A 14,943-nucleotide genomic window follows, 5' to 3' on the forward strand; every position below is an offset into this window, starting at 1 on the left:
TTAGGGAAGACACAGCACATCAGACTTCTATATCCTCTCTAATCACAGAGCTCTCTGTCCTTATTTCCCACCCCCAGCAACAAGATTTCCCAAATAGGTTTTCCATCAGGAGGAAAATATACTGACTGGCTGACTGCAGTGCTCTTGCACCTCACTGGTAGTTCCATTCCCGGTGTAAACGTGCTGCCATTCTGCCTTGTGGGTAACACGCTAAGCTAGACATACTGGCACTAACCATTCACACTAGGTGTGTTCTATGTATGCCTCATCTTACTTCAGCTCAACAAGGCTACCAAGTGGCTGGTGTTTATAAAAGCAATTGCTTGTTTCCTCTCTAGGGGTTCCTACCTTAGCCCATGCAAGGCAGGAACTTCTTCCCTCTCCAAAGTAGGAGAAAAAGAGCTTTCACCTGGCCCTCTCTCTCTGTGATTGGTGAAACAGCTAGTTCCCACCTGGCCCCATCCTTATTTTTTTCTTTTTCTTTTTTATCATGGGATGGGGGTTACCTGGATGCAGGACAGGTGATTTCCCACCTCCTAGTCCCATTGTCCCTCTCTAAGCAAACCTGAGTCAAAGTAAGCCTGAAGCCTGGTCCACATTTGCCCTATGGCCGGGGTTCCCAGCCCCCAGACGGTGGACCGGAACCAGGCCACACAGCAGGAGGTGAGCAGTGGATGGGCGAGCATTCCCACCTGAGCTCCACCTCCATCAGATCAGCAGCAGCATTAGATTCTCATAAGAGCACGAATCATACTGTGAACTGTGCATGGGAAGAACCTAGGTTGCACATTCCTTATGAGAATCTAATGCCTGATGATCTGAGGTGGAACAATTTTATCCTGAAACCATCCCCCAACCCACTCCGGCCCATGGAAAAATTGTCTCTAGAGAAACCGGTCCCTGGTGCCAATAAGGTTGGATACCACTACTCTATAGCTTCACCTTCCCCATAGGTGGGGCACAAAGTGTAGGTATGGGAGGAAGTTCCAGAAGCTTCATTTTGGCCGGGCATGGTGGATCATGCCTGTAATCCCAGTACTTTGGGAGGCCAAGGCAGGCAGACCTGAAGCCAGGAGTTTGAGATCAGCCTGGCCAACATGGTGAGACCCTGTCTCTACTAAAATGCAAAAATTAGCCAGGTGTGGTGGCCTGCGCCTGAAGTCCCAGCTACTTGGGAAGCTGAGGCAAGAGAATCGCTGGGACCCAGGAGGCAGAGGTTGCAGTGAGCTGGGATCACACCACTGTACTCCAGCCTGGGTGACAGAGACTCTGTCTCAAAAAAAAAAGAAGCCTCAGACCCAAACCAGTTTTACCAGCAATAAAACTGTTTACTTTGATCCCTCTCTTACTCTTGTGTATCTTCTTCAATTTCCCCAGAGGTAGAACAAGTACAGCTTTTATCTTAGAAAAACTCATTTTATAGATAAGGAAACTGATACATGAAGAGATTGTTACTTGTCCAAGAGCACAAGTAGTAGTAGAGCCAGAATTTGAACTCATGCTCTGCTACACACCTCTCTCATTCACCTTGGGGTATCTTGAATATTTGGTTCTACCAGTTGATCCAACAAATTTTCATCACCTTTGAGTGAACTAATAAACTCTACTTTAAAAACACTGGCCAGGGGCAGTGACTCACACCTGTAATCCCAACACTTTGGGAGGCAGAGGTGGGCATATCACTTGAGGTCAGGAGTTCAAGCCTAGCCTGGCCAACGTGGTGAAACTCTGTCTCTACTAAAAAATATAAAAATTAGCCAGGCGCGGTGGCACACACCTGTAATCCCAGCTACTCAGGAGTCTGAGGCAGGAGAATCGCTTGAAGCTGGGAGGAGGAAGCTGCAGTGAGCCAAGATCGTGCCACTGTACTCCAGCCTGGGTGAAAAGTGAAACTCCATCTCAAAAAAACAAAAATAAAAACACTGAATCCCCAAAGACTTTATAAACACATCAACTCCAAGAAAATGATCCATTTGCCACAATTACTGCAGTTAGAGGTCTACCCAATGTGATTCATATCAGAGAAGCTAGACCGTAAACTGCAGAAATAATCCACATGATGTAGTGGGTAGGAACACGGGGCCTGGGTTGCTATCCTGGTTCTACCACTTACACCTCCAGCAGCCTCATCTGTTAAATAGGGGTAAAAATAATCTCCACCTTATAGGTCTGTCGAGGGAATTAGTAAGTCAATTAATAATGATTAACCATGATAGTTAATGAATCAACACAAGAAAAGATAATAAAACAGTGTGGAACACAGCAACCCTCAGCACCTGTTGGCACCCATCAGATATCACTTGAGCTACTAGTTGCCAATTCTATGCTAGGAACTTTGTCTCTGCTCTTTCGTCAAATCCTCACAGCAGCTCTGTGTGACAATCATCTCTATCTTATCAGTGAGGAAATCAAGGCTTTGGCCAGCTGAGTCACACCACTAGCAGACAGCTGGCCAAGCCAAGCTTAACACTCAGGGTAACTGGACTCCAAAGTCTCATTTGCTTGCCAGGCTCTGACAATACTTGCGTTCACTTTGCCTGAGATTAAACCACGACCTAGAAGTAGAAACCTGGAATTACAAATCCCTGAGGAATGAGAGACCTCTGTGCCATCCCCAGCCTGAGATGGTAAAGAACAGAGCTTGGGAGTCCTGGGGGTGTCACACACCAAGGATCTCTCAATTAGCAGATGTTCAAATGGAAGGAATGAGTTGAAAAGAAAGGACCCCAAGGGGAGGCCATAGGGACAGGTTTCGCTCTTTCCCAGCTTGAGCACACAGGAAATGTAATTCAGGGGACTGTGACTTGTAATACAGAAAGAGGGTTCCCTACAGGACAGGGGGCAGTGACAGAAGCCAGGCAAAAGAGGCAGTGTCCCTAAGTCAGGGCTGGAAAGCATTCTGCTGAATGAACAGGTGCTTGCAAGAAAATAAACCTGGAAGAGACCAAGGAAAGCTGCAACCCTGTAATTGCAAAACTCCCAAAGATGAGACACCCCGTGCCTGAGATTCTCCAAGTCCGTATATGCTGTCTTTTCATATGTTACATACGTTATATGTATGTGCTCAGCATCCCTTTTTCTGTGGAGAGCAGCCCTTCCCCTTCCCATATGGTTCTTACAGGGCCAGCATTCCCAGTACTCCAAATCCCCGCTGGCCCAGGGCCCAGTGATCATGGGATTGCCATTCCCCAGTCAGAAGACAGGTCAAAAAGAGTGATCTGTTTAACTTTAGGAGATTGGAGGCTTGGGTTTTTTATTGTTTATTTGTTTTTTTGGTTTTTTTTTTTTTTTTAGATGGAGTCTTGCTTACTGCCCAGGCTGCAGTGCAGTGGCACCATCTTGGCTCACTGCAACCTCTGCCTCCCAGGTTCAAGCAATTCTCCTGCCTCAACCTCCTGAGTAGCTGGGACTGCAGGCATGCACCACCATGCCTAGCTAATTTTTGTATTTTTAGTAGAGACGGGGTTTCACCATGTTGCCCAGGCTGATCTCAGACTCCTGACCTCAGGTGATCTGCCTGCATCGGCCTCCCAAAGTGCTGGGATTACAGGCATGAGCCACCACGCCCAGCATAGGAGATTGGAGGGTTTTATTCTTCTTTTTAGATTGTAGCTGTAAGTACCAGGTAGGCCAACAGTACAATGTCCATCCTCCCAGGTCTGCCTGGAAAAGCTTGGCAGAAAGAGGGACTCACGGCTGGATGAGCAACGGGGCTGTGGTGTCACCACGTGTGGCTGGAGCTTGCCATGCTCCAAGTGAGATCCCTCCCTGGCCTTCCCAGTTCTGCAATCCCACAAATTCCACATGCTTAAGCTGGTTGGAGTTGGGTTTCTGTTACTGCAACCAAAAGAGCCCTGGCTATAGAATGCATCCAGTGCCCTGGTATTCTGTGGAAGGGCAGAGCCCTCAGCTGTGTACTGGCGGGAACTCTGGTGCTAGACCAAGTGGACAGGATAGGGAAGCAGTCCTTATGCATTTGTGTGAGAAGAATTGCTGTGAATTCCAGGCCCATCCTAAACCCCTTGGGTGGTGGAGACAGTGAGGACAGCAGGAAGAACTGCCTTAAGGACTCCCTTCAGGCACTGGACTAAACCATTTCTCCTTCAAAGTCTATCACTGCATCAGCTCAGTGGGGCAAGGGAGAAAGGGCACAGTGGAAGGAAAGAGAGAGATATTTTAAAAATATGTATAAATGCCTCCCCGCCACCCACCACCCTAGCCCCAAATCCTGCCACTGTGAAATGAAGGACTCTGAGGCCAAAATAGATTCTCAAGACTGCATTTACCAGATTAGAAAATAGCTTTGGCATCGAAACCCTCAATCTCAAGTTATAATAAATAAAAACTTAGACGTGCCTGGACCTTGATGGTTTTTAAAGCTCTACCATATAGATCTGCTTCTTCATGTATCTGCTTTCAACAAACACCCACTAGCTACCTCTGCCCCAGGCTCTGTGCTAGGCTGGGAGAGACAAGCATGGAAGACATGGTTTCTGTTTTCCAGGAGCTTGGAGTCTGATAGTGGAGATGGCTTTGTAAACGTAGTGCTCAGAGGTGTAATGGAGTTATACACAGGGTGCTCTGGAATGTGAGGAGGAACATCTGACTGAAGGCAGGGAGGTGAGCCTACCAAACACAGAAATAGACATCTGCAGAGGCATGAGGGGGTGGTGGGGAGGGATGGAACCGCATGGAGTTCCTGGCTGAAAAGCTGAGGCCTGGCAGAGTAGAAGTAGGTAGTCAAATTAGAGGGGTAAGTGTTGGTCAGATCTGAGAGATCTGAGGTTCCAGAGGCAATGAGAGGCCGTTTAAATATTTTTAATAGGCTGGGTGCTGTAGCTCATGCCTATAATCCCAGCACTCTGGGAGGCTGAGGCAGGCAGATCATTCGAGGTCAGGAGCTTGGGGAACGTGGCGAAACCTTGCCTCTACAAAAAATTTTTTAAATTACCCAGGCACAGTGGTGCACACATGTGATCCCAGCTGATCGGGAGGCTGAGGTGGGAGGATTGCTTGAGCCTAGAAGGTGGAGGTTTCAGTGAGCCAAGATCACACCACTGCACTCCAGACTAGGCAGCAGCTAGATCTTGTCTCAAAAAAAAAGATTTTTAGTAGAGCTGCACTTCAGAAATAGGATTTAGAGAGCTAATTGAAGGATGAAGAGAAAAAAAGCAAAAATGCAGGTTGCGTAATAATTTAGGTCAGAAGTGCTTGAGATCTGCTGCAAGTGAGGACACTGAGAATAAAGAAGAGGGGACAAATGGAAGGCTTGCTCAGGGGAGAGATGGCAGGAATCTGGCAACTGAGTCCGTGGTGATGTCATTTACCAAGTCTGGGGGAAGACAAGAAGCAGCTCGCCTCTAGATCTGCTCAGGTGGAAGTGTGTGAGGAATCCCCGGCAGGCAGTCAGAAGCATAGGTCTGGAGCCTAGGACCAAACCCTGTGGTGGAGAGGCAGAGGCTCACCTGGAGGAGTGAACGTGGCCACCGGGAGATGGTATCCAAGTATCTGAGGGGAGATGGGGGCCAAGGGCGGACCACCGAGAAACCCAGGCTTTAAGACCAGGTGGAAGAGTAAGAGAACTTTGCGGCCTTTATGAAACAGTGTTAAGTCTGGAATTCGTCCCAGAGTCTCTTAGACACTGCAATACAGATCACGTTTTTCCTAAACCTGTGTGATTGCCAGGCACCCCAGGTCGCCTGGAAGAGCCTCTGCTTGCAGTCTAGGCCTCACATCACTCGTTTGTTGAAATAATAGTCTATGCTATTTTCAAAAGCAGTCCAGAGAGAGATTCCTGAAGATGCACCTAAGAAGACAACAGCTGGATTCCAGTTGGCAGGGCCAGGGTTGGGGGGGAAGGAAAAGCCCCCACCCCACCATGTCCCCCGCCCCCCGCAACTACCCCTTCCCCTTTGAGAACTAACTGCCCTCAGGCCCTTTGCTATCACCTAAATGCCCTTTCACTTGTGATGTTTTGTTGTCATAGGAAAATTAACTTTTTTCTTTTTTTATCACATATTTCCTCTTTTCAGCCCAGGTAGAGATTAACTGGTTACTCTTTTCTGTGTAAGAATCCCCCCCCCCCACCCCAGTCTCTTTTAAGTTACTCCTCTTTGTTCTTCTCCAAGAGTAATAATTGTAGTTCCTCTGATCTCTTGGCTAACATTTTTTTTTAACCACCCAGGAGCAGCAGAACAAAGTGCTCGCTGAGCTCAGAAGAGGCAACTGCAGACTGAGCAGGAAAGCCATCCCCTACTTGATCCACGTGACGTCGCTCTTTCCCAATCTAGGGTCACAGCTCTCAAGGCACCACGGTCATATGGTGGATTCAATCAACATGTGACTTTGAGACCGTTTTCAGCTTTGTTTGTCTAAGGCCTCCCCGCCTTCTATTTTATTTTATTATCTTTTCTGAGATGGAGTTTCATTCTTTTCACCCAGGCTGGAGTGCAATGGCATGATCATGGCTCACTGCAACCTCCTTTCTGGGTTCAGGTGATTCTCCTGCCTCAGCCTCCCAAGTGGCTGGGATTACAGGCTTCCACCACCACACCCAGCTAATTTTTGTATTTTCAGTAGAGACAGGGTTTCACCATGTTGTTCAGGCTGGTCTCGAACTCTTGACCTCAGGTGATTCCACCTGCCCAGACTCCAAAAGTGCTGGGATTACAGGCATGAGCCACCTTGCCTGGCCCCCGCCTTATATTTTAAACAGTCTACCTTTTCTCTCTAACGTACAAGCCTAAACCTCATCAGGCTGGCTTTCAGCACATTTCGAGGTTGAATAAGCTTGACTTTCAGCTGAATTTTCCAAGGTGCTCTTCCTTGTCTACGCAACTGAGATCCTGGGCAAACCTGCTCTCCTTTCCATCAGCCTCATTACAGTACTGACATAAACTGAATTAGATCCAAGGCAAGAAATGGGTGCTGCCAATGCTGGAAAGTATAGTTCTTTCACCCTGGGTGTGTGAGATGGGAGAGGAACCAGAGGAGAGACCTTCAGTCCCATTCTCAGATGTCAGCAACATCTGTCCTCTGCTAGAAGCAAATGACAAAGGAAATTCCCGCATGGGCGGAAATGTGGGGAAAAGTAATGAAGGAGAACTTGGCTTTGAAATAAAAAAAAAAAATTAAATGTATCATAAAATTACAACAATTAAAATAGTAAAGTACATTCACAGGACAGACAAAGCAATGAAAAAAAGCTAGTCAGTCTAGAAAGAGACGCAAATAAATGTATCAGGTGGCATGGATGGTCAGCATTTCAAAGGTGATAAGAAACTGGCTTATAGCTGGGGAGAAAAATTATCATGTAAATGTAGCCTCATATCAGACATCAAAATAAATTCCAAATGAACCTAAGTTTTTATTTTTATTTTATTTTATTTGTAGAAAAGTGGTCTCGCTACGTCACCCAGGCTGGAGTGCACTGGCATGATCACAGTTCACTTGCAGCCTTGAACTCCTGGAATCAAGCAGTCCTCTCTCCTCAGCCTCCCAGAGCAATGGAAGTATAGGAATGAGCAACTGCACCCAGCCTGAACCTAAATTTTAAGTGCAAAAAAGCAGGCCAGGTGCAGTGGCTCCCACCTGTATCCTAGCTCTTTGGGAAGCCTAGGGAAAACGACTGCTTGGGCCCAGGAGTTTGAGACCAGCCTGAGCAACATAGTAAGACCTCATCCTTACAAAAAGTAGAAAATTATCAGAGCGTGGTGACATGCACCTGTAGTCTCATCTACCTGGGAGGCTGAGGCAGGAGGACTGCTTGAGTCCAGCAGTTCAAGGATGCAGTGAGCTATGATTGTGCCACAGCACTCCAGCCTGGTTGACAGAGTGAGACCCCCATGTCTAAAAAAATTAATTTTAATAAAAATAAAGAGGACAAATAAAATAAATGCAAAAAGAAAAACTATTAAGAAGGATAAGAAAATATTAGAGAATAAACATTGATCTGATTTCAGAGTGAGAAAGGCTTTTCTTGTCATGACCAGAGGCAGAAACTATAAAGGCATCAATAGAATTGATTACGTAAAAATTTTAAATGTCTAAATGTCAAAAAAATATTGAAAAGGCTGGGCACAGTGGCTCATGCTTGTAATCCCAACGCTTTGGGAGGCCAAGGTGGACAGATCACCTGCGGTCAGGAGTTTGAGACCAGCCTGGCCAACGTGGTGAAACCCCGTCTGTACTAAAAACACAAAAATTAACCAGACATGGTGGCACACACCTGTAGTCCCAGCTACTTGGGAGGCTGAGGCAGGAGAACAGCTTGAACCCGGGAGGCAGAGGTTGTAATGAGCCAAGATCGGCCACTGCACTCCAGCCTGGGTGACAGAGCGAGACTCTGTTTCAAAAAAAAAAAAAAAAAAAATTGAAGAGAAAATAAAAGAGTAAATAGCCTTGGAGTAGAAATTTGTAATATTTATCAAAAGACTAATATCATTAATGAAGGTAAACTGTAAAATCAACCAAAGAAAGAGGGTAGTATAAGTATAAATGTGTTAAAATTTCTCTATATAAAACCTATCAAAATGAATAAAAAGAACCAAAAACAGAAAAAAATTTATCTGCATCAAAACTAAGCAATATCTCAACTTTGTTCTATGAACTTCAAGTAAACACAAACAACTGAATTAAAACACAACCCCACTGCCCCAAAACCTGGTACAATGCTACTTTTCTGAAATTTCTATAATAAAAAGTAGGTAAAAAAAAAAAATACAGACACCAGGATGGTTCTTTTCTAATCCATAGGCATCTCTCCAGACATATCGTCCCACCCAAGGCATGATAAATTAAAATTGAAGGCAACAGAAAAAATAGTAGCTTCCACCACAAGTAATCAGCTAGATAGATCTTCTCTATCAGTAAAGTTAGAAGACTTGACCTTCCAAGGAGAAGAAACCAATTTCTTTTCAGCTGTATATCCTCAGTAGGCAGGACAGGTCTTTGTACATAACTAATCGAAAAATATTTGCTGGTGGCTTCTCAAGAAATTTTTTTTTTTTTTTTGAGACAGAGTTTTGCTCTATTGCCCAGGCTGGAGTGCAGTGGCACAATCTCTGCTCACTGCAACCTCTGCCTCCCAGGTTCAAGAGATTCTCCTGCCTCATCCTCCCAGGTAGGTGGGAGTATAGGCACCCACCACCACACCCAGTTAATTTTTGCATTTTTAGTAGAGAGGGGTTTCACCATGTTGGCCAGGCTGGTCTCGAACTCCTGATCTCAAGTGATCCACCCACCTCGGCTTCCCAAAGTGCTGGGATGGGATTACAGGCATGAACTACCATGCCTGGCCAAGCCATGTCCTTTTTAACAAATACAAGTAAATAAATAAATATTTGCTAAATTAAATTGTTATATCTCAGTGTGCCCCTCCCCTACTCCCAACACACACAGAAACCCTGGTTTTCAGGCTTCTGATCTAAGAAAACCTTGTCATGCATGTTTCATAAAAGCTAAAGTTGGCTGGGATTCAGAAGCTAGTAGCAAGAGGAGCTGGGGGAGGCACCCATCTTCACACAGCCATTTACTTGGGGGTTGGGAGTTTGTTTTGAAGCTAGAAAGCAGCTGGGAGCTTTCTGGGAATGAGAGAAATAGGTGGATTGTGGAAGCATGGAAGGGCAAACGTGCCTCTCCTAATGTTAGGGCTTCAGATATCCAAAGAGCCTGTGTCCACAGAAGACTTGGAAAGGAAACAGCTGCCATGAAGGCCAGTCCCTCTTCTGACCTGCGGTGCAGCTTCAGTCCCCTGGGAGCCAGGGCAACCCCCAGGGATAAGTGTGGTACCCTGGAACCAGCCAGAGGGGATGGGTTTCTCACTGAGGACACAGGGGTACGGCATCCTCGGATGGTTTGTGGGTAACCAACCACGAAAGAGTAGCCTCAGTAAAAGAAATCAAGAGACTTGGTCCAGCTCAGTCTTCCCTAAGAACGTCCCGTAGTGGAGGGCGGTGTCAGAGGCAGGGGCAGGGAGGATTGAGGCAGTCCTGGCTAGAGCTCCCTGATAAAGTGACAATGTGATAAATGCCTGGGACACACCTGTGTTTTCCATTGTTTTTCTAACCCTCTGAAAAAGTATCTTCCTTTTTCTTGCTGTGAATACGATGAGAGACGGGAAGTTTCTCAAAGAATTTGCCAGCCTTAGTACTGAAGACATGGGAAGAAACCATTTCCTTTTCATCTTTTCTTCCCTTTGCTCCTCCAGCATGCTTGGTTCCATAATAAACATTTCACCCCAAATGATCACCATGTTGTATAAGACAAGTGGTCTGGTTTATCTCCACATTTATGTAGTATTGGCTTTCTCACACTCTCTCTCTCTCTCTTTCTACCCCCCATCCTCCTCTCTCTTCCCTCTCTGGTTTCCTCTATCTCTCTATAAGAAAATGTTGCCTACAAGCTTTTGGACTTAGCAAGAAAATAGCATACTCACCTGGGTGGTGGCTCACACCTGTAATCCCAGCACTTTGAGAGGCTGAGGCAGGCGGATCACTTGAGGTCAGGAGTTCAAGACTGACCAGCCTGGACAACATGGCAAATCCTCATCTCTACTGAAAATATATGTTTTTTAAATTAGACCTGGTAGTGCATGCCTGTAATCTCAGATACTTGGGAGGCTGAGGCATGAGAATCGCTTGAACCTACGAGGTGGAGGTTGCAGTGAGCAAAGGTCATGCCACTGTACTCAGCCTGGGCAACAGACCAAAACTCTGCCAAGGAAAAAAAAAAAAAAAAACAGGAAGAAACAGAAGAAAAAGAAGCCAGTGCAGTGGCTCATGCCTGTAATCCCAGCACCTTGGGAGGCTAAGGCAGGCAGATCACTTAAGGCCAGGAGTTCAAGATCAGCCTGACCAACATGGTGAAACCTCATCTCTACTAAAAATACAAAATTAGTCCAGGCATGGTGGCTTATGCCTGTAATCCCAGCACTTTGGGAGCTTGAGGGGGGTGATCACCTAAGATCAGGAGTTCAAAACCAGCCTGGCCAACATAACAAAACCTCGTTTCTACTAAAAATACAAAAAGTAACTGGGTGTGGTGGTGGTATGCGCCTGTAGTCCCAACTACTTGGGAGGCTGGGGCAGGAGAATTGCTTGAACCCAGGAGGCAAATGTTGCAGTGAGCCAAGATCACACTGTTACACTCCAGCCTGGGTGACAGAACGAAACTCAGTCTCAAAAAAGAAAAAAAATACAAAATTAGCTGGGCGTGGTGGCATACACCTATAATTCCAGGTACTTGGGAGGCTGAAGCATCAGAATCACTTGAACTCAGGAGGTGGAGGTTGCAGTGAACCAAGATTACACCACTGCACTCCAACTGGGGCAACAGAGTGAAATTCTGTCAAAAAAAAAAAGAAAGAAGAAAGGAGGGAAGAAGGAAGGAAGGAAGGAAGGTAGGAAGGAAGGAAGGAAGGAAGGAAGGAAGGAAGGAAGGAAGGAAAGGGCAGAAGGGCGGGCAAGTAGCACACCTGATATGTGGATGCTCTTCTAACACTTTGGGGCCTGCATCAAGAATGAAAGTTTCTTCCTCACCCCGTCCTAAAGGGGATATGTGCAGTGGGGCTGTCCTTAAGAATTCAGTTCGATGCACCCTCTGTAGCCTATCGGCCAAGAGTGAGAAACACTGTGAGGCCACAGCTCCATCTCACCCACCCCCTCGCCAGCCCCTGCTTTCCTGCATTCACCCAAACACTTGCCCCTGTCCCTCAACATTCCTAGAACCTTCACTGTCCTCTGAGGTCAGCGATGTATTTAAAGCACTTGTTTTCATCCTGTTCCCATCAGTAAGATTTAATGTAAGATACTCAGAAGGGAAATTCCACTCTCTTTCCTTCTGGGAAATGAGTGGCTACATTGTCCAGACCCAAATCCTTAGCCTAACATTTCTGCCAAAATCCAAAAGTTCATGATTTCACTGAAATAAGGCCACACACATCTTAGGCAACCACAAGTACCTCTTCACATCAACATGTGAGCTTCACTTTTTCCCCTCCTTTTATAAAAGAAAGGGATTGGTTTTTTTTTTTTTTTTTTTGAGACGGAGTTTCGCTCTTGTTACCCAGGCTGGAGTGCAATGGCGCGATCTCGGCTCACTGCAACCTCCGTCTCCTGGGTTCAGGCAATTCTCCTGCCTTAGCCTCCTGAGTAGCTGGGATTACAGGCACGTGCCACCATGCCCAGCTAATTTTTTGTATTTTTAGTAGAGACAGGGTTTCACCATGTTGACCAGGATGGTCTCGATCTGTTGACCTCGTGATCCACCCGCCTCGGCCTCCCAAAGTGTTTTGTTTTTTTTTTAACTCTTTCACAAGATCTAAGTAACTTGATTTTTGTGCGTGTGCTTTTTTAACATTACAAATCCTTTAAAGTGGATACAGTTGGAAAATATTCATCTCAATGAACATTAAACAGCTCAACAATGTCCCCTGCTGGCCATGAGCATAGAGAGAGAGAACCTGAGCCACTATTCCACCCTGAAAAACAAGACAGGAATAAGTGTCTCAAAATGAAACCCCCTACCCTCTACTCAAAAAAATATGCACTGGTCATTCAAACCAGAAAAGCACAGCATCCAAATATGATAAAGACCACAGAGTAGGAAATGGAGACGAAATCACTATTCATTTTAATAAGTAACCATGGAAAGAAATCCCCAAACTGATTTGTCTCTGCAGCCCAAAATGTGGAGAATTCTTTTTGGTTGCAAGTATTCATCCACTAACCAGACATCTCCTCAACATCAATACTACCCACAGGCTGTTGTTTCAAAATTTGGGGCTGTTATCTATCGGTACCATTCTTACCCATTGAGGATTTAATGTAAAACATACAAACAAAAATCACTGTCTTCAAGAAGCTCCTGTTTTAGTAGGAGAGAAAGAAAATGAACAAAAGAGCAAAAAGTTTTTAGAAAACAAGCTCTAGCCTGGGCACAACGACTCATGCCTATAATCTCAGTACTTTGGGAGGCCAAGGAGGGAGGATCACTTGAGTCCAGAACTTCAAGACCAGCCTGGGCAACATAGGGAGACCCTCATCTCTATTAAAAAAAAAAAAAAAAGAAAGAAAGAAAGAAAGAATCTTTTAAAATTAGCCAGACATGATGGTGTGCACCTGTAGTCCCAGCTACTCAGGAGGCTGAGGCAGGAGGATTGCTACAGGCCAGTGGTTCAAGGCTGTAGTGATTTTAATTGCACCACTGCACTCCAGTGCCTGGGTAATAGAGTAAGACTCTGTCTCTAAAAAATAATAATTAATAATTTTTTTTAAAAAGCTCTATGAAGAAATTCAAGCAGGGATACAGAGTAGTAGCATGGAAACGTGATGGCATTTGAGCAGACATCTGAACAATTATGGAGAAGTCATATATTGACAGTGTCCCAGGAAGTGTGAACTGCCGATGGAAAAGTCTGGATCTTGAAAAACCTTTGAACCAGTTAAGGAACTGCAGGAAGGCCAGGGAGACAGCTGATGCTTAATAGGAAAGGAGGAGGGCAGGGGGAGATCACTCCAAAGTAGGCAGGGGCCAGATGACATGCTCCATGGTGAGGAATTTGGATTCCATTCTAACTTTAATGGAAACTCACTGGAGAGTTTTGAGCTCGTGCTGACATGTTCTCAAATGCATTTTTAAAAGATCACTCTGAGTGCTGAGTGATCTTTTTAAAGTTATGGTGAAGACAAAGACTGGAGTCTGGGGTGGGAGGCGTCATAGGCAAGAGGAAACCAGTTTGAAAACTACAGCAGGAGTCCAAGTAAGAGGTTGGTGTCTTGGATTAGGGTAGTTGTGGGAAAGGCACAGGTGGGGAGAAGTGGTTGAATTCAGGATATATTTCAGACAGCAAGCCAACAGGGCTTGTTGACAGATTAGAAATTTGGGGATGGGACAGAAGCAATTGGCCTGAACAATTGGGTGTACAGGAATGCCAGTAACAGGCAGAGACAGAGAAGCCTGGTGGAAAATAGATTTGGGGGCGAGGGCAGAGGTGAGAAACCACAAGTTCCGCCTGATTTGCCTGTTAGATGTTCAACAGGACGTGTGTAGAAGATAGGTGGATATAGGAGTCTGGTGCTCAAAGGAGAGGCTGGGACTGGAAATTTATCTTTGGAAATCCTCTGCATATAGGTAATATTTATAGCCATGAGACTGATTGAGATCACCTAATCAGAAGGGGTAGATAATGAAGAAAAGGAGACTAAAGAAGGATCATAAAAGTAGATGGAGCTAGCAAAGAAGACTGAGAGAGGATAGCAAGGCAGAAGGAATCAAAACCAAGGGACAGGGGATTTCAAGAGGAAGGGAGTGTCAATGCTATCAAGGAAATCAGGTAAGAACAAAACTGGGCCAGGCACGGTGGCTCACGCCTGTAATCTCAGCACTTTGAGAGGCCAAGATGGGCAGATCACGAGGTCAAGAGATCGAGACCATGCTGGCCAACAAGTCAAAACCCCATCTCTAATAAAAATACGAAAATTAGCTGGGCATGGTGGCATATGCCTGTAGTCCCAGCTACTCAGGAGGCTGAGGCAGGAGAATCACTTGAACCCAGGAGGCAGAAGTTGCAGTGAGCCTGGATTATGCCACTGCACTCCAGCCTGGCAACAGAGCAAGACTCCACATAAAAAAAACAAAAAACAAAAAACGGGCCATTGGATTTGGCAAGATGAGGATCAAATAGCCTTTCAGTAAGGCAATGAAGACCTATGCTTCCTAAGTTGGATGAGTGAAAGCAGGAAGAGGAGGTAAGCATGTGGAGCCTACAGAACAGCCATTTCTTTCAAGGAGTTTTCATAGAGAAACTCCTTGTTTCGTATTCGCTCAGAACATGTGTGAAGCGGGGGTCACAGATGTGAAGACGGAGGAGCAAAGGAGCGGAAAGTGAATTTATTGGGAACCTGTAGCGGGACTGCAATCACTGTTCCCTGACAGGAATCTATA

General features: G+C 45.7%; 1 protein-coding gene across 4 annotated transcripts in view; it reads right to left on the reverse strand.

Moving 5' to 3' along the window:
* SUSD1 (sushi domain containing 1) overlaps window positions 1-14,943 on the reverse strand; it is a 141,658-nt gene that overhangs the window by 23,726 nt on the left and 102,989 nt on the right. The window lies entirely within an intron of this gene.

This window comes from Cebus imitator, unplaced genomic scaffold (assembly GCF_001604975.1).
Source record: "Cebus imitator isolate Cc_AM_T3 unplaced genomic scaffold, Cebus_imitator-1.0 Scaffold310, whole genome shotgun sequence".
In the NCBI taxonomy this organism is placed as follows: domain Eukaryota; kingdom Metazoa; phylum Chordata; class Mammalia; order Primates; family Cebidae; genus Cebus; species Cebus imitator.